Source organism: Pristis pectinata, chromosome 7 (genome assembly GCF_009764475.1).
Source record: "Pristis pectinata isolate sPriPec2 chromosome 7, sPriPec2.1.pri, whole genome shotgun sequence".
Lineage (NCBI taxonomy): Eukaryota > Metazoa > Chordata > Chondrichthyes > Rhinopristiformes > Pristidae > Pristis > Pristis pectinata.
This window is the reverse complement of record NC_067411.1, coordinates 21342651-21361342: the sequence shown is the minus strand read 5'-3', so window position 1 is coordinate 21361342 and position 18692 is coordinate 21342651.

The following is an 18692-nucleotide window of genomic DNA, read 5'->3' as shown; positions in this document are numbered from 1 at the left end:
CAACAAAACCTACTGGGTTTATGCCTGCACTATTTTTTGTACAAGAGTATAACAATCATAATTTCCAGTCATCAAGCACCCCTGAATGTATAGATGTTTGGAAAATTGTGGCCAGTGCCCCGTAAATATCCCCTTTACTTCCCTTGGTAACATATGATGCATCCCTTTTGAACCAAGTCAATTATCCACTTCACATCAGTTCCACCTCCAAGACACGGGCTTAGACACATGTATGGAACATAGAACATAGAACAGTAGAGCACAGGAACAGGCCCTTCGACCTATGATGTTGTGCCAAACTTATTAATCTAATGTCACCTAATCCCTTCTGCCTTCATATGGTTCATATCCCTCCGTCCTCTGCTTATGCATGTGCCTATTTAACAGCCTCTTAAACACCTCTATCATATCTGCCTCCACAACCATCCCAGCAGCTCATTCCAGGCATCCACATTTCTCTGTGCAAAAAACTTGCCCTGCCCATCTCCTTTGAACTTGCCCCCATCACCTTAAATGCATGCCCTCTGGTATTAGACATTTCAACCCTGGGTCCTTATGAGCTACATCCCTTCAAGGAGAGTCTGTGGCACCTTATCTATGCAGTTCCAAACACTAGTGAATGATCTGTACAAGAATGTAAAGACTTGCACTGTTTTATAATTGTATATAGTTTGTCTTTTATTATGAATAAAGTTTATTTTGATTTAAAAAAATTCAGGCCCCTTCTGCACCTCTGATTCTCAACATACCTTTAGTTGCCAAAGCTCTGAGTTCTCGAATTTGCTTCTTAAACCCTTCTGTCTCTTTACACCCTTTTCTTGCTTTGAAAAATTCTTTAAAACTTACCTTTTTGACCAAGCTTAATCAAATTGTACTAACATTTCCTTTTGTGGATCAAAATAAAATCTCACTTGTTAGCATTCTTGTGAAATTCCTTTGATATGTTTTTAACCATGTCAATAATATTATGTAATTATAAGTTGTGATAATAGGGAAGGGCGATAGTCATTGGCTGTTAATGTGAACTGTTAATGTAAAAAGATCATTACATATACCTACAAAGGACATTAAAAAAAAACACATCCAACTACTTACTTCACATGTAATAAACTAGTAGTTAAAGTGTTCATAAAATGACCAATTTTTAAAGCCTTGGTTAGTTACTGCCTGTTTTGTACATTGGCGTAAGTGACTCTGATATGTATAGTAACTTGATTGTCATAAAACATTTCTAATCATGAAGTTAATATGGAAGGCATTGTCAATCCAAGAATTCCCTTTAATTTTGTAACTATATCTGGAAGGATGAGTCACACCTAACCCACCCAGTAGGAAATTGGCACAATTAGATTAACCACCCATACTACATCCATCCAAGTTTTACTTTCACTGATGTTGCTTTACAGCTAAGGGTATTAGCTAGGTGTATTATTACATTTAAAATATAATTCCCTAGCTTTGTCTCTTCTTTGGGAGACTTCAGTTAAGTCCCTGCCCCCATCACCCCAACCTAATTACTCTTCAGGATAGTTTCTTTGCAGATTTACAGCAATATAAACACAGTTTAAAAATATTAACTTGGCAGATTACAAACAAAAATCTTTTCATTACATGGTTTATTTACAAATTACCATTCTTATTCTTAACTAGTTTTGCTTCATACTGTTCCAACATTTCCACACCTTTAATCATATTACCATTTGCTGGTCTACAAGGTTGGCTCACCCACATTTAATAATCCTATTCCTTCTCCTCTGTATTCTACTTTATTCAATAGGCTGAATCAAGACACTTACTTTATGTGGAATTTGTTGGGCTTAAAGCCATGGCAGGCCAACATTTGATACAGCAGTTGGATGCATTGATGTTTCAGGAAACCACATAATCCACATTACTCACGTATTTCCTCAACAGCTAAAAGAGAGAAGGTTATTTTAAAAAAGTTAAAGTTTTCTTTCATTTGTTCAGTCTCATTGTGTCGCATACTATTCTTTGAATTTGCAGGTGTCAACTGTTGCTCAGTGGTTACATTTTCACTGATGAGTCAGAAGGGTGTGAATTCAGGTCTGACTGAGAGACTTCAGCACCAAACCTAGGCTCAAGTTATGAGGGAAGGAACCTGCTGCCCCTACCTGCCATAACCTACACAGATTTTCAGTGCCCAAGACTATAGTCAATTCTTAATGTCCTGGAGAAAATTAAGGTGGGCAATAAATGCTGCCTTTCCAATACTGACCAGACACCAGGAACAAATAATTAAAACATTGTTTTTACAGCTAGATTAAATATATTTATCCTTCAAAAAATACATAAAAAGACAAAAGTCAGGATTATTTTTTTTCCTCATTGAAGGTCATTTATGATGAGCTTGTGGAGCATTTTTTCCTTCATCTGGACTGAATCAGTCCATTTCCCTCCATAGATGTTGCCTGACCCACTGAGTTCCTCCAGTGTTTTGTATGTTACTCCAGATTCCAGCATCTGCAGCCTCCTGTGTCTGCATTGGTATAATCACTATGCTTTCATATGTAGTACCTTGCATCATCATAATTGGCTACATGATGGGTGGCAGAGTGACACAGCTAAAAGAAACACTGCCTCACAGTTCCTGTATCACAGGTTCAAGCCTGACCTTAGATGCTTTCTGTGTGGAGTTTGCATGTTCTCCATTGACTGTATGGTTTCCTCTCGTTGCTCTGGTTTCCTCCCACGTGCCAACTTGAACATTGTAAATCGCCCCTCGCAGTGGAGTTGATGGGAGTGTGGGAAGAATAAAATTGAATTAGCATAAATGGGTGTTTGGTGGTCAATGTAGACTCAGTGGGCCGAAGGACATGTTTCTGTGATGTATGACTGTATAGCATAGGAATTATGTTCTCATGACTAACAGCCAGGTGCTACCCATGCTGCTACTTGCACCCCTTGGCCATTGATTTATTTGACATAAGCCAGCTGCAGTGAGAAATTAGACTCTATAGCAACCTTCTTTAGGTGACACAAGAATCCAAAATAGTAAAAGAATGAGCAGTCACATGGTTAACAGCCTGCTGCAAGGATGCAGTTCAGGCAGGTCATGACATCATTCAGCACACAAATCTGATTTGTCATCACCTCTGTCACTTGCAGCTTAAGAGTTCAGCCCGAAGGCTTCTCTGAGCCGACACAATGGGACGCATTAAACAGAGAGAACCCACCTCTTGACAAGTTATCTTTAAGGGATTATCAACCACTTACAGGTTAGTTGCTGATGTTTTTTTTCTGATTTTGTCGCAATGATCTCTTGGTTTTGAGTGCTTTCCATAATATTTCAGATCTTCAAAGCCTGCTGTGAAAGGATTGACAGGTCCTGACGTACGTTTTGCTGACGTCAAGGCTTCTGCACAAACCACTTAAAAAAGGAGCATGCGTGGGAGGATGGTCAGAGGACACCAAAGGAAGGGACAAGGTCCTAGCAGAGGGAGGAGGAAGTGCATAAGAGCTTTTCCAACAGAATTCCATGACCTGGAAATTCCTTTGTAGAGTGAATTTTTGTGTAGAATGAAAAGGAATTGAATTTACAATTCCCTTGATAAATGATAAACGCATTTAGTGTGTCGGTGTATGGATCATGCAGCTTCCTATATTTATTTCAGATCCTTCAAGCACAAGATGAACAGAGGCTACTGGGTATGTGAGATGATGACAAATAGTGTGCAAACCATGCTTTAATGTCACTTGCACAAAATTCATTTGTACAACTGAGGGTCACTATCACATTAAGCAGTTATTAACAAAAGAGGTAATTACAGGGGACCACTTTTACTGAGGTTCACAATGCCCTCATGAAAATTCCTTCAGCGTGCTGAGTGGTCATGGGCCAGGATTTCCCATGAGTTGACGATGATGTTACATTTTATCAAGGAGCTCTTTAGAACATTCTCTTTGTCTTCCTGGAAATCATTTGTCATAATGGAGCTTGAGTAGAGTATTTGTTCCAAGAGTCTTACGTCAGTCATGTGACATATGTGGCCAGCCAACCAGAGCTGCTTGAGAGTGATTGGAACCTCAGTATTGCAGATGTTGGCCTAAGAAAAGATGCTGAAGTTGGTTCACTTATTCTGCCAATGAATTTGGAGTATTTTGTGGTCAAGCAATGGTGGTACTTCTGCTTTGCTTGAGATGTCTCCTGAAGATTGTCTTTGCCTCTGAACCCTGCAGAGGATTGGACATGTTGCTGCTCAATTGACCATAAGTTTGGTTTTGCCTTCGAGTCTTGGTCTTCAAGGTCTCTTTTCCTGTCAGCCAAAGTTTGTGCTGGCACCTTAGGGGCGATGGTGAATTTCATCATTGATGCCAGAATTCATTGATAGGGGCCCCCAAGATATGATTCACTTTTTAAAGGATCTTGTTGTGGAGTTTCTTTGAAGATCAGAGCACAATCGGGATGAAATAATCAAACAAATAGATGCACTGGGTAAGATATAGTTGGGATTACAGAGACATGGCTGGAAGGGAACCAAGGATTGGAACTGAACATCTATTGGTATTCAAAATTTAGGAACAACAGGCAAAAAGAAAAGGAAGTGGTGGGGGGAGGGGTGTGGTGGTTGCAAAGCTGGTTAAGAAGGTGATCAACACAATAGTGAGAAAGGATATGGGATGATATGGAATCTATACAGGTAGAACTAAGAAATACCAAGGGGCAGAAAATGCAAGTGGGAGTTGTATACAGCGTCCCAAACAATAGTGCTGATGTTGGGGATGGCATTAAAGTAGAACTGTGTGCAATCTGTAATCATAGGTGACTTTAATCTATGTATAGATTGGGCTAACCAAATTAGTAACAACACTGTAAATGAGGAATTCCTGGAGCATATGCAAGATGGTTTTCTCAAACAATACATTGAAGAACCAACTGGGGAGCAGGCCATACTAGGCTAGTAGTTAGCAGTCTTGTTGTGTGAGACTCCTTGGGAGGAGTGAGCATAATCTGATAGAATTCTTCAGTAAAACGGAGAGTAACGATGTAGGTTCTGAGACTAGGGTCCTGAATCTAAATGAAGGGAACTAAAATGATATGAAGCAAGAGTTGGCTAAGATAATTTGGAAAATATTACTTATGAGGTTAACAGCACATCAGTATTGGCAAACATTTTAAGCCATGCATGAATGAACTACAATAATCACTCATTCCTGTCTGGCACAAAAATAAGCAGGAAGGGTGGTTCAACCATGGTTAACAAGGAAAATCAGGAAAAGTAGTAGATACAAGGAGGAGTCATATAAACTGGCCCAAAAAAGTAGCAAACCTGAGGACTGGGAACAGTTTAGAATAAATTTGGACCATGAGATTAATTAAAAGGGGGAACATTAAGTATGAGAGTAAAGCTTGCAGGAAACAAAAACTGATTGTAAAAGCTTCAATAGATATGCAAAGAAAAAAGAGACTAGTGACTTAAATGTAGGTTCCTTACAGTCAGGATCAGAGGAGTTTATAATAGGGAACAAAGAAATGGCAGACCAATTAAACAAATAGTTTGGTTCTGTATTCACAAAGGAAGGTACAAATAACTTCCTGGAAATGTCAGAGAACCTAAGGTCTGATGAGAGGGAGAACCTGAAGAAAGTCTTGCATACGCAATAGACTGCAGATGATGGAATTTGGAGTGAAAATAAAAATTGCTGGAGGAACACAGCGGGTCAGGCAGCATCTATGGACGCAAAGGGATGGTCAACATTTCAGGTCGAGAATATTCATCTGGCTGAAGGATCTCAACGCAAAACATTGACTGTCCATTGACTGCTGTCTGACCCATTGAGTTCCTCCAGCAGTTTGTTTTTTTGCTCCTGAAAGATGTCTTTATTAGTAGAGAATTGCTGTTAGAGGAATTGATAGGATTGAAGGCCAACAGATCCCCATGGCATGATACTCTGCATCCAGAGTACTCATGGAAGTGCCCCAAGAAATTGCGGACGCATTGGTGATCATTTTCTAACATTCTTTGAACTCTGAATCAGTTACTACAGATTGGAGAGTAGCTGATATACTCCACTATTTAAAAAAGAAGGGAGAGTGAAAACAGAAAAGTATGGACTGGTTAGCCCAACATTGGAGTGTGGAAAATGCTAGACTCTATTCTTAAAGATGCTATAGCAGAGCATTTGGAAAACAGCAACAGGATTAGTCAAAGTCAACATGGATTCATGAAAGAGAACTCATGCTTGATAAATTTACTAAAATATTTTGAAGATGTAATTTCTGGGTGGATTGAAGAGAATCAATTGATGTGGTGTATTTGGTCCTTCAGAAGGTTTTTGACAAAGTCCCACATAAGAGATTTGTTTGTGAAATTAAAACAAGTGGGATTGGGGGTAATATACTGAAATGGTTGACATAAAGGAAACAAAGAGCAGGAATAAACATTGTTTGAGTGGCAGGCAGTGACGAGTGGAGTACTGCAGTGTTCTGTGCTTGGAACACATCTATTCATGACATGTTAATGATTTAATGAGGGAATTAAATATATATCAACAAGTTTGCAGATGATACAAAGCTGGGTGGGAGAGTGGGCTATGCGGAGGATGTAGAGAGGCTCCAATGTGACTGGCAGGTTGAATGAGTGGGTAAATGCATGGTAGATGCAGTATAATGTGGATAAATGTGAGGTTATCCACTTTGGTGGCAGCTGAATGGCAGATTATTATCTGAATGGTGATGGATTAGAAAAGGGGGAGGTGCCATGAGACCTGGGTGATTTGCACACTAATCGATGAAACTAAGAATGCAGGTTCAGCAGGTGATTAAGAAGGCAAATAGTATACTGGCATTCATAGTAAGAGGATTTGAGTGCAGAAGAAGGATGTCTTACTGCATTTGCAAAGTGCCTTGGTGAGACCACACCCTGAGAATTATTGCAGTGTTGGCCTACTTATAGCAGGAAGAATGTTCTTGCCTTGGAGACAGTGCAGCAAAAGTTCACCAGATTGATTCCTGGGATGGCAGGATTGATGCACAAAAAGAGAGTGGGACAATTGGGCTTATATTTGACAGAGTTTAACAAAGTGAGGGAGGACCTGATTGAAACTTACAAACTCCTAATAGGACTGGACAGACTAGATGCAGGAAGGACATTTCCAATGGTGGGGAAGTCCAAGCTCAGTGGTCACCTTCTAAGGATAAGAGGTAAGCCACGTGGGACTGAGATGAGGAAAGTGGTAAACCTGTGGAATTCTCTCCCACAGAAGGCTGTTGAGGCCAAATCATTAAATATATTTAAGAAGCTGAGGCTTCAGTGGACAAGATGTGAGGAGAAAGCAGGAACAGGGTACTGAAGTGGAATGATCAACCATGATCATATTGAATGGCTGGCAGTCTTGAAGAGTCAAATGGCCCACTCCTAATTCTGTTTTCTGTGCTTCTATGTTTCTTTGAAATCACTGGCAGGCATCTGTCAGGAAGAGTGGGACTTTCATGTTCACTTGTGCCTGTGGGAGTCTCATGCTTCCAAAGAGTAATGGAAGGAAATGCTAGCAGTGCACATTTCTCAACAAATTCTCGGCCTTTGTTACTGGAAAACAAAATATTTGATCACTTACCATGGCATTAACTCCTGCAAAGATCCAACTATAACTACATACAACCTGCTTTCTGTTTGATTTCTGCTTGTAGTCAGCATGTGTTCTACTTGCAGCCAGCACTTTGTTTGTACTTTGGATGGATGCATCAGTTGGGGATCCAAAATCAATGCTTGCTAAAACTGCGTAAATCTGGCTTGCACTGCTTAAAGCTGCCCTACATCACTTTCTGAGAGCCCCATGTGAGATTAATCTGACCTGGTAAAGGCAGAAGGATGACTGAAGAATGGAGAGGGTGGCCAGCCAGTTTTCCAATACTCTCCTGGGGAAGTTTTGGTAGAGGATGGAGAAGTAAGGGTGATATCTTCAATCCATCAACCCCAAGGGGACATGGTTAAAAAGGCATAGCGAGCAGGTAGCCAAAGAGGTTGAAAGTAAGAATTCAGTTAGAAAAACAAGGGTGCAGTTCTGTGATAGGTTTTAATGAATTTTAATGGTCTCACTTGAGTGATCAACGTCAATTAAAGCATCTTCAAATGCCATGCCCTACCAGATACACTAATAGTGTTGGACAGAGTTCAATGTCCCCATCCCTCATCACACTTCTACTTAATGAGCATGGTAACATAATGGCCTAGTTACTGGACTGGCAAGACAATCTGAACGACCGATCCTGGAACTTGAGTTTGAATCCCACCATGGCAGCTGGAGGTTTTAAATGCATCTGGAATTAAAACAAAAAAAACCTGGATTCAGTAATAGTGAACGGGAAACTACTGATTGTCATAACAACCCATCCCCCGTTAACTGATGCCCTTTGGGGAAGGATTCCAGACTCACAAAAGTGGTCGACTCAATTCAGTGGTAATTATGGATGGACATTAATTCCCAGCATTGTCAGTCCTGGCCACTTCCCTGGAATGAAGAATAATAAGAACAGTAAAAAACTAAGACTCATATCTGATATTCATTAGTTCTTCTGCAAGCACTTTTACAAGCCTTTACACATGTAGCAGCATGCACGAAAGTACTAGGTATTCAACCTTGACAGCCGCATCACCAAACTCACTCACTTATTCCCCTCGCTCCTGCAGGAGATGGTGGCACACAACCAAGGCCAGAGGAACTGAGTTCAAGTTCAAGCTTATTATCATGGGCATACATACATAGGGTATAAATGCTATTAAAATTAGCTTTTTGCAGCAGCACAGTACATTATAAGCATGACAAACATAAGTTAACTTAAAATTAAATTAATATAAATTACACATAACCTGCACGTGCGCAACAATAAACAACAATATAAATTTAACAACACTAATGCAAGTTGGGAGAGAGAAAAAAGAAATACAGCCCGAGGTAGTGTCAGAGTTTTTCAGGTTGGTTCAAGAACCTGATGGCTGTGGGGAAGAAGCAGCTTTTGAACCTTGAGATGTGGGTCTTCAGGCTCCTGTACCTCCTGCCTGATGGCAGCATCAAGAAGAGGGCATGGCCCAGATGGTGGGGGACCCTGATGATGGATGTCGCCTTCCTGAGATATCACCTCTTGTTGATGTCCTCAGTGGTGGGGAGAGCTGTACCCATGGTGGAACTGGCTGAGTCCACCACTCTCTTTAGCCTGTTGTGTTCCTGTGCATTGGAGTTCCCATACCACGCTGTCAGAGTCTTCGATAACATGCCAAATCTCCTTGAACTTCTAAGAAATTAGAGATGCTAGCATGCCTGCCATGGATGCATCTATGCACTGGGCACAGGATAGGTCCTCTGGAATTTGAAGCTGCTCACCCTTTCCAGCACAGATCCTTCAATGAGAACTGGTACTCCAGAGGTAGAGAAAGGTATCTGCATGCTCAAACTCCTGTGGAAAAGATGGTGTAGACTATTTAAGACCTTTGCTGAAGCCAGGACCATGGAGTGAAACCTTTCAATATTATGCTATTCTTATATCTCCTTCTCATATTCTACTTCTTCTTCATCTCTCTGATTCATAGGCTGTGCAAGGTGCCAGCAGGCATTTCCTTATCTCCATAAATTTGGTTTGGAAAGTTTTCTGTCATTTATGCATTGTGGTCAAGGGCGTGGTGTGATGGCCAATGGAAGGGAGGAGGTGGAGATTGTGGGCAGCAATGAAAGGGGAATTGATATTGAGGTTATTGGCACCACACATGAATTACTTCTTCGCAGGCAGCCAGGGTGGAAAGCAGCTGCCTGTGGTATTGCTCCCTTCCTCTTACACCTCTTCTCATACTCCAGCTCCTCAGATTCTTGACTAACCGATCACAGCAAGACTTGTTCTCTCCTGAGGACATGGTTGTGCAGCTAGCAGCTTATCACTATGGATTTTGGGATTCCCAAGTCGAATTCTGCAGAGTTCTTCAGACTGGCCGAGGTACAGGAACTCTCTGACTCTGCATCCTGTGGTCTGCCCTGTTGTGATGATATGAGTGCCAGATTATTCCTATTAAGCATGAGTATGTGGGTTGCACATCAGAATCATTCATCAGTGAGTGGGTAGTTCTTGATACCCAGTAGCCACCCTGTGAGGTTTGAAATACAGTTGTTGCTGTGTGAAGGCATCCAAACCTCTACAAGGACATTAAGTATTAATCTGCATGATCTGCTGCCCGTGATCGCCCACGATTGAGTGGGCAGAACCACTGACAATATCCAAGTGGCAATATGCTTCATGCACAGCAGAAAAGCTTTACACACACAAACTGGCACAAAGGACTCTCTTCTACCAGCTCAGCCATGAGTAGTTGGGTAATTAAACAAGGATGTGTCATTGCTTCTATCCTCTTCTTAACCTTCCTCACTGCAATACTGCACCTCATCTTGTATACAAACCTCCTGCTGGAGTGGAATTAGTATACAAATGAACTGGAAACTACTTGACCTTTCTTGTCTCCTCTCCAGAACCAAGATCACCCCCATCTCCATCACCAATTTACACATATGATGTGCACACTCAGACCCAGCTCCAAGGTGTCATAGATTCTTTCCCTGAAGCATGCAAGTGGGTGGGCTTCACACTAATCCTTCAGAAGACATAGACAGTAGGAAGTGCAAGGCTAATATATATTTTACATTGTAATTAATTTTATAGTTATTTTTAAACTGTTTTGTGATATTAAAAAAATCATCACTTGCCTACGTTAACAACAGATGCGATTCTCTCAATCTTATTTATCTTGTGGATGATCCTACAACATAAAGTGGTTATTAATTTGTAGTCATAACTGGAGAAACCAGAAAGGCATTTGTTGTGGTGAACTGAAATTCATGCTGCTGCAGGTGTGTTGGTTTCCTGCCTCTGGGCCTGAGGCATATTGTAATTCAAGCAAGAATTCAGTAGAAGAGCTATAAATGGTTTTGCATGGAATTTTCCTACAGCTGTGGTTAAAGGAAGAGAATACCCAAACTGTCAGCCCAAAATGGATCTGCTATGGGCATAGTCAAGACTGGAACTTCCAAATTTGTGGATTCCATTCCTTTGGTGTTAACGAAAGAATCAGAATCAGAATCAGGTTTATTATCACTGACATATGTTGTGAAATCTGTTGTTTTGCGGCAGCAGTACAGTGCAAGACATAAAGACATAAAATTACTATAAGTTACAAAAATAGTGCAAAAGACGAATAACAATGTAGTGTTCATGGGTTCATGGACTGTTCAGAAATCTAATGGCAGAGGGGAAGAAGGTGTTCCTGAAATGTTGATTGTGAGTCTTCAGGCTCCTGTACCTCCTCCTGGGTGGTGAGGGTCCTTAATGATGGATGCCACCTTCTTGAGGCACCGCCTCGTGACGATGTCCTCGATGGTGGGGAGGGTTTTGTCCATGATGTAGCTGGCTGAGGCTCCAACCCTCTGCAGCCTCTTTTGATCTTGCGCATTGGAGCCTCCATACCAGGTGATGATGCAACCAGTCAGAATGCTCTCCACCATACATCTGTAGAAATTTGCAAGAGTCTTAAGTGACATACCAAATCTTGTCAAACTCCGAATGAAGTAGAGCTGCTGGTGTGCCTTCTTCATGATTGCATCAATGTGTTGGGCCCAAGATAGATCTTTTGAGATGGTGACACCCAGGAACTTGAAGCTGCTCACCCTTTCCACCGCTGACCCTTCAATGAAGACTGGTGTGTGTTCTCCCACACAAAATAAATGAGATATAACTTCCAAAGACTGTATGGTGTGTTCATTAAGAAACTTTAAGGGGTTCTATTACTGCCAAAGGGATATTTTTGGAATTACACTACAGACAGTGTCCAGGTTATGACAGAGTTCCATTCCCAGGAACTGTTCATAACTGAAACTGTTCACAAGTCAGAAATGAACAAAAATATTATGTGGGAGAAGACACAGAAACAGCTCTGACAGGAGAACGAGCGGGCGCGAGAAGAACAGCCACCAGCCAGACTCACTGACTCAGTGAGTGAGCAAGTGAATCTGTTCAGTGTTCCCAGCTCTGCTCAATTCAACCCACTCCCTGATTGTTGTGGCTCGGGGTGGAAATGGGAAGGTGGGGGAGAGAAACCATGCAGAAATGCCCCATTCCCACCCACAGCAACCGGTAAATCCATCCCCATCCATCCTGCTGGTCTCCCAAATGCATGTACGAGTTGTCCGTAAGTCGGGTGTTCAAAACCTGGGGAGGACCTGTATTTCAGAGAAGACATGAATTTCCTAACCTAAAACTCTACTTAACATCAGTACGTTTGTTTTATGGGCAAATAAACTTTGCCTCTGGTGTAGCCGCTGCATCTCAGCAATGCAATGTTACATTCATCTTTGAATCCAGCATCTCTTGAAACGATCATAAAGTACCTTATTGTTTCTGCTTCATAAATTTTATGAAAAGAAATTGAAGGAATGTTAAGTTGACCTGCAGTTTGGTGGATGCACAGCAGTTAAGTTACTGGATGATTAATTTGGAAAACTAACACTCTAAAGACCTGAGTTCAAATCCCACAACTGCAGCTGAAGAAGTTAACTTCAGTTAATGTTACGAAATTTAAAAAAAATTAAATAATGGAAATAATGATGACCACAAAACTACTGGATCGTTATAAAAACCTGGCGTTCAGGGGAGAAAATCTGCCATCCTTGCCTGGTGGGGCTTATTCGTGACTCCAGATTTCTTCTCCCACCAACCACCGCCCCCCTCCCTCCCCCATTCCCACCACCATGTTGCTAAGTCACTCAGTTCAAGAGCAGTGAGCAATAATTGCTGCCCTTGTCAGTGCCCAGATAAGGTGAAATGAACAAAGAAAAATCTGCATTCAAGGTGAAACATTTTCGAGGACATCAGTAAAACCATCTCCTTACTTCTTTAAGGACCTTTAATGCCCATCATATAAACAAGAACAGTCTGTGGATGTGAGGCAGTGATTTTCCTACTCTATTCTTCTGATTTGTACTCTTGAAATATATTTTATTACCATGGGGTAGGGGTGTAGAGGGAGATTTATGAAGGGGGTCGATCTCTCCAGGAAGGAAGTTGCTTATCATAGGAATGATGATGATGTGTATTGCGTGGGAAAAGTGGACAATCATTACAGGGGAATTTAAAATAGCCAGGTGGGGGCTGTCAGTTACTGAGAGGATCAGATTTTGTGAGTGACTCACGTATTGTGGGAATGGTTGGAGTTAATGCTGAAGGGGAGAGGAAGATCAGACAATTATGGGATGTGAAACGATGGGTAAGTGTATGATTGGCTATACATGGGGATCTGATTGTGTGCAGATAATTCTGTAGTAGTAGGGGAAGCAGACCAGTCTTATAGGCGGTACAATAAAAGCCCCTTGCCACGTGGATCCTGTCCCTTTTCACCTCTTTTTTGCTGCTGAGATCCCTGGAAATCCTGGCCTCCATGAGTTAAAATTATCTCATTGTTAAAATGAAGGCACATGGGCTCCTTAAAGGGCTTCAGAGTCCAATTCATCTCCAAGAGCTGAGAGATTGCCAGACCCAATCTTTTAAAATCTTTACCTTTCACTTTTTAAAATACTCATTACTCCCTTTCAGCCTTGTCAGCTCTGCAGGAGGTGGAGAAGATAAATTTAAATGAGGTCCTTCCATTAAATGCATAAGGAGCTCTCCATTCTTGGGGGTTGATTCCCCCCTCCCCCAACACCCATTGTTGTGCTGAGTACCGTCAGTAACAGAATGCCACAATTGACTCATCAATTATTGTTCTCTTTTCAATACACTCATTGCAGGAACATTAAGACAAAACAAAGTAAAAACACACATAGAAAGCCTTTTGGACAACACAGCATTAGAAAGAAAACAAACTAGATATAGGCAAATCCAAAGCAAATTCCCAGAGAATGATCCCTTCCACCTGCCTTAGATATCGGTGGCATTCTGCCATAGGACTTTCCTCCCTGACAACTTCTAGTCCTGGGGCTGGGTAGAAAATGGAGAAGACTTGAGATCTTCCCTTAAGTTCATCAGGATCTCTATTTTTCTTATCCTCCAGGGCATCCTGCAGCTCAGAATTAGCCCAACTCCTGTCCATTTTGGTATTTTTCAGTTAAAAGAGGAGTTCCAGATTTCTTAGTAGTCTCAGCTTCATTACTAAAAGATGCAATGAAAGAATTGGATTGAATGTAATTCATGCAGACAATGTAGGAGCGAGGGAATTAATCACTAAAAGTTAAGATTGCATGAATGGCATTTTTCCTGGTCACTATACTTGTGGACACAAAAGGGTCTTAAGAATCAAAGCAGGATGCCCAGTGATGTATGTGCATAGATGCAATGTTAGTTTGGTTCGGCTACAGTTTCTTCACACACATTGGCAGAGGGATTTCAAAAAGGCATAAGCAGGTTTAGAATCAAATGGAAAGAAACAAATGGCAAAGAGCCCATGAATTGTTATGGCACCTTCCATTATCTAAGGGCATGAGAAAGTAAGATAAGATTTCTTTATTCGTCACATGTACATCAAAACACACCGTGAAATGCATTTTTGCGTAGAGTATTCTGGGGGCAGCCTGCAAGTGTCGCCATGCTTCTGGCACCAACATAGCATGCCCACAACTTCCTAACCCGTACATTTTTGGAAAGTGGGAGGAAACCGGAGCACCCGGAGGAAACCCATGCAGTCACGGGGAGAACGTACAAACTGGTGCTGTAATAGTGTCACGCTAACCACTACACTACTGTGCCTTTTTTTTTCAGAAGATGGCGTGCAGTCAATGTTAATGGGCAACTTTATGTGCCACAGATAATCCACAAGTCCCCAAAAAATATGGATCAGTTCCATCTCTCAAGGGTCACCAACACTTGACATACTGAGTTTTGGCGTGCTGAGTTGCTCCAGCATCATCGTATCTTTAAGCTAGATTCCAGTATCTGCAGTCCTTTGTTTCACCAACACTTGACATTGATGATAAAATTAGTTCAAAGATGAAGACCTGAAGGCCAGCCACTAAGCTCACAGTTTATGGGTGGGAGTGGTCTCTGGCTTCCTGTATGCTTCGGAAACATGGACTACCTACAGAAGGCATCTCAAGGCATTGGAGAGGTACCACCAGCATTGCCTCTGCAAAACCCTCCAAATCCATTGGCAGAATAAATGAACCAAAGTCGACATCCACTCCCAGAACAACATCTCAATGTCAAGACATTGATTACTCTCAGCCGGCTCCAATGCATGAGCCACATCATCCACGTGCCTGCCATCATGGTCCAAAAATAGGTGCACTATTCAGAGTTCAAATCTCTTCAGAAGCACACCAGTAGTCAAGTGGAAATGGTATAAGCAAAGCAGAAACAAAAACAGAAACTGCTGGAAACACTCAGCAGGTCAGGCAGCATCTGTGGGAGGAGAAACATTTAACCTTTCGGGTCCAGGACCTGAATTGGGAAAAAGGGAGATATGAGTTAGTTTTCAGTTAGAGAGAAGGTGTGGGAGGGATGGATAAAACAAAGGTAATATCTCTAAAGGGGTGAGTCCAAGTGGTTTAATGGGTTCATTTAACAGCACACTAAGCTTCTTTATCTGTATAATGTGTTGTGAATTGTGAGGCTGTGCAACATGCCCAGTATGCCAAACTATACAAACAAAATAAGAAAATCTGAGCCAACATGATTGTGGTCAGAAATTGTCGGTTCCAATACAGACAGAAAGAAAGAGTGGGCTACCTAAAGATGGAGAATTTGATATTGAGTCCAGAAGACTGCAATATGCTCAGACGGAAGATGAGGTGGTGTTCTTCAAGCTTCCATTGGGCCTCATTGTGACAGGAGGCCACAGACAGTGAGGTCAAAGTCGGAGTGGGATGCTGAATTAAAGTGACAGGCAACTGGAAGCTCAGTGTCACTTCTGTGGACTGAATGCAGGTGCTCTGCAAAGCGATCACCAAAACTGTGTTTGGTTTATCCTATGTAGAGAAGGCCACATTGTAAACACTAAATGCTATACACTAGATTGGAAGAAGTGCAAGTGAATCGCTACTTTTCTGGAAGGACTGTTTGGGTCCCTGGATGGTGGGAAGGGGAGAGGTGAAAAGACGGGTTTTACATCTTCTGCAGTTGCAAGGGAAAGTGCCATAAGACAGAGATTGATTGGTGGGGAGAAACAAAGCAGAACCTCCCTTGCAACCCACCCACCCAACCAGTCAAGCAACACCTGCTCCATCCTGCTTTGGCCTATGAGCCACCTCAAAACCTACAGAACTGGCGTGGAAACAAGTCATTCCCAACTCTGAAGGGCTGTTAAGGAAAAGAAGAAGAAGAAGGTCTCAAGTCACAAGGCCTGAAAATATGGCATGTCAACACAGAACGTACTTTCAAACAAATCCTTATTTACCACAGGAGTGACAAGGGACAGAAATGGCCTCTATAGTGAATTGGTTAGTAAAAGAATAAATCTCTTCAGCCATTATTTAGACAGTACTAACAAGCATATTTCAATTCAGATTATTACCCTAATATTCTTAATTTAAAAAAAAAATTAGTTGTATCCACAGGTTTATTTTGGTTCTTCTGAAGTCCATATTGTCTCTGTACCTTGATTGCTTCCCCGGGTTATTGGTTAATTAACCCACTTACTGTGGTGTCAATGAACTCTGAGAAACCAAGCTGATACAATTAGTTATCGATGGTTGGGATCTATGCCAGACATCTGGGAGTGTTGCATATAATTGAACAAGCCTAAAATTGTGTCCAGCTCAACTTGGGCTTGTTTTGAACCTCAATAATAGGCATCAATCACAAAAATTTGCAATTAGTTCACATGTTTGCAGTGAAGTAAATGTTCTCGTTTAGACAAAAGCCACAGTGCAAGTACTCATAAAGTCTAAAATTAAAGCCATCGAGGATACTAACATAGATGAATATTACTATTATCCATACATTCACCATCAGAGCACTCATTCCCTGAGGCTGCTGATGCAAGCCACTATCAAGAGTTGTACTGTGTGAAGCACAACACTTTAATTACAGTGAGCGAGAAACAAACTGCTGGAGGAACTCAACGGGTCAGGCAGCATCTGCACAGGGAAGTGGACAGTTGACGTTTTGGGTGAAGACCCTTCGTCCTGGACTAAGAGTAGAGAGGAGATAGCTGGGATAAAGAGGCAAGGGAGAGCAGTGAGGCAAGAGCTGGCAAGCGATAGATGGATCAAGGTGAGGAGGGGTGATTGCCGGATGGAGGAGGGAAGAGTGGAAATAGTAACAGAGGCTGGGAGGTGATAGGTGGAGGCAACAAAGGGCTGCAGATAATAGAACCTGATCGGAAAGGAAGGTGGAGCAAGGAACCAAATAAAGGAAGTGGGGTGGGCAGGTAGGAGCCATCGGGGAAGGAGGTGGGATTCAGTGGGAAGAATGTGTGAGTGATGGGCAGTTTTAGTAGGTGGGTGAAGGAAAAGAAACTGGGTGATGGTGTGTGTGTGTGTGTGTGTGTGTGTGTGTGTGTGTGTGTGTGTGTGTGTGTGTGTGTGTGTGTGTGTGTGTGTGTGTGTGTGTGGCGGGGGGGGGGGGGCGCGGTTGAATGTCTGTAGGACTGTAGGAGGACCTGGGTCAATCAGAAGGAGAGAGAAAGGGACAGAGGGGGAGCAGGTTATCTGAAATCGGAGAACTTAATGTTCATTCTGTTGGGTTGCAGACTACTGAGGTGAAATATGAGGCGCTGTTCTTTTAGTTTGCATTTGGCTTCACCCTGGCAGTGGAGGAGGCCAAGGCCAGACAGATTGGTGTGGGAATGGGGAGGGGAATTAAAATAGCTTGCATCGGGAGCTCAGATGGCCATGGCGAATGGGGTGCAGATGCTCAGCAAAGCAGTCTCACTGATGTAGAGGATGCTAATTACAGTGCTGCTAAAGGCAAAATGCAGTGGATGCTGAGAATCTGAAACATAAACAATCAATACTGGAAATACTCAGCTGGTCAGGCAGCTTCTTTGGAGAGGGAAACATAGGGACCTTCAGGATGACCTTTTTAATTATACTCTGCCTCTTAGCAGTGACACTGTATTTGTGTTCACACATCTACTTCCCTGGAGCTGTTCTTTCATACAGGGATGAATTGACAGACGTCTGCTTTCTCAGAACACAATGATTTGGATAAACATTTGAAGCAAAGCTCAGCAACGGGATTCATTTTATAGAGAGGATTGTGTTCTTATCGAACTGGATAAATCCTTTCAATATGGGCCCACTGTGCCCATACTGGGCATGAGCGATCCATCTAGTTGCATTCCCCTGCCTTTGCCTCATAACCCTGCAAATTCTTTCCTTCCAGTCCCTTATCTAACTCTCTCTTGAATTCTATAATTGAACCTCCATACTATCTCTATCTCTGGCAGTGTATTCCTGCCTGTGTGTAAAACAAATCCTCATGTCAGCTTTGGTCTATTTGCCACTCTCCTTCATTTTATCTCCCCTAGTTTTTGACCCCTGCACCAATGGGAAATGGTTCTCTCTGTCTGCACTGCCTATCCCCTCAAAAACTCCACTGTTCCAAGGAGAAGAACCCAACTTCTTCAGCCTACCCACATAATTAAAACCCCTAATCTCTGGAATTGTTTCAGTCAGTCCCCTCTGCAACCTCCCCAAAGCCTTTACATCTTTCTTAAGTGTGGTGCCCAGAAATGTACATAATACCTGTTATGGCTGAAGCAGTGCTT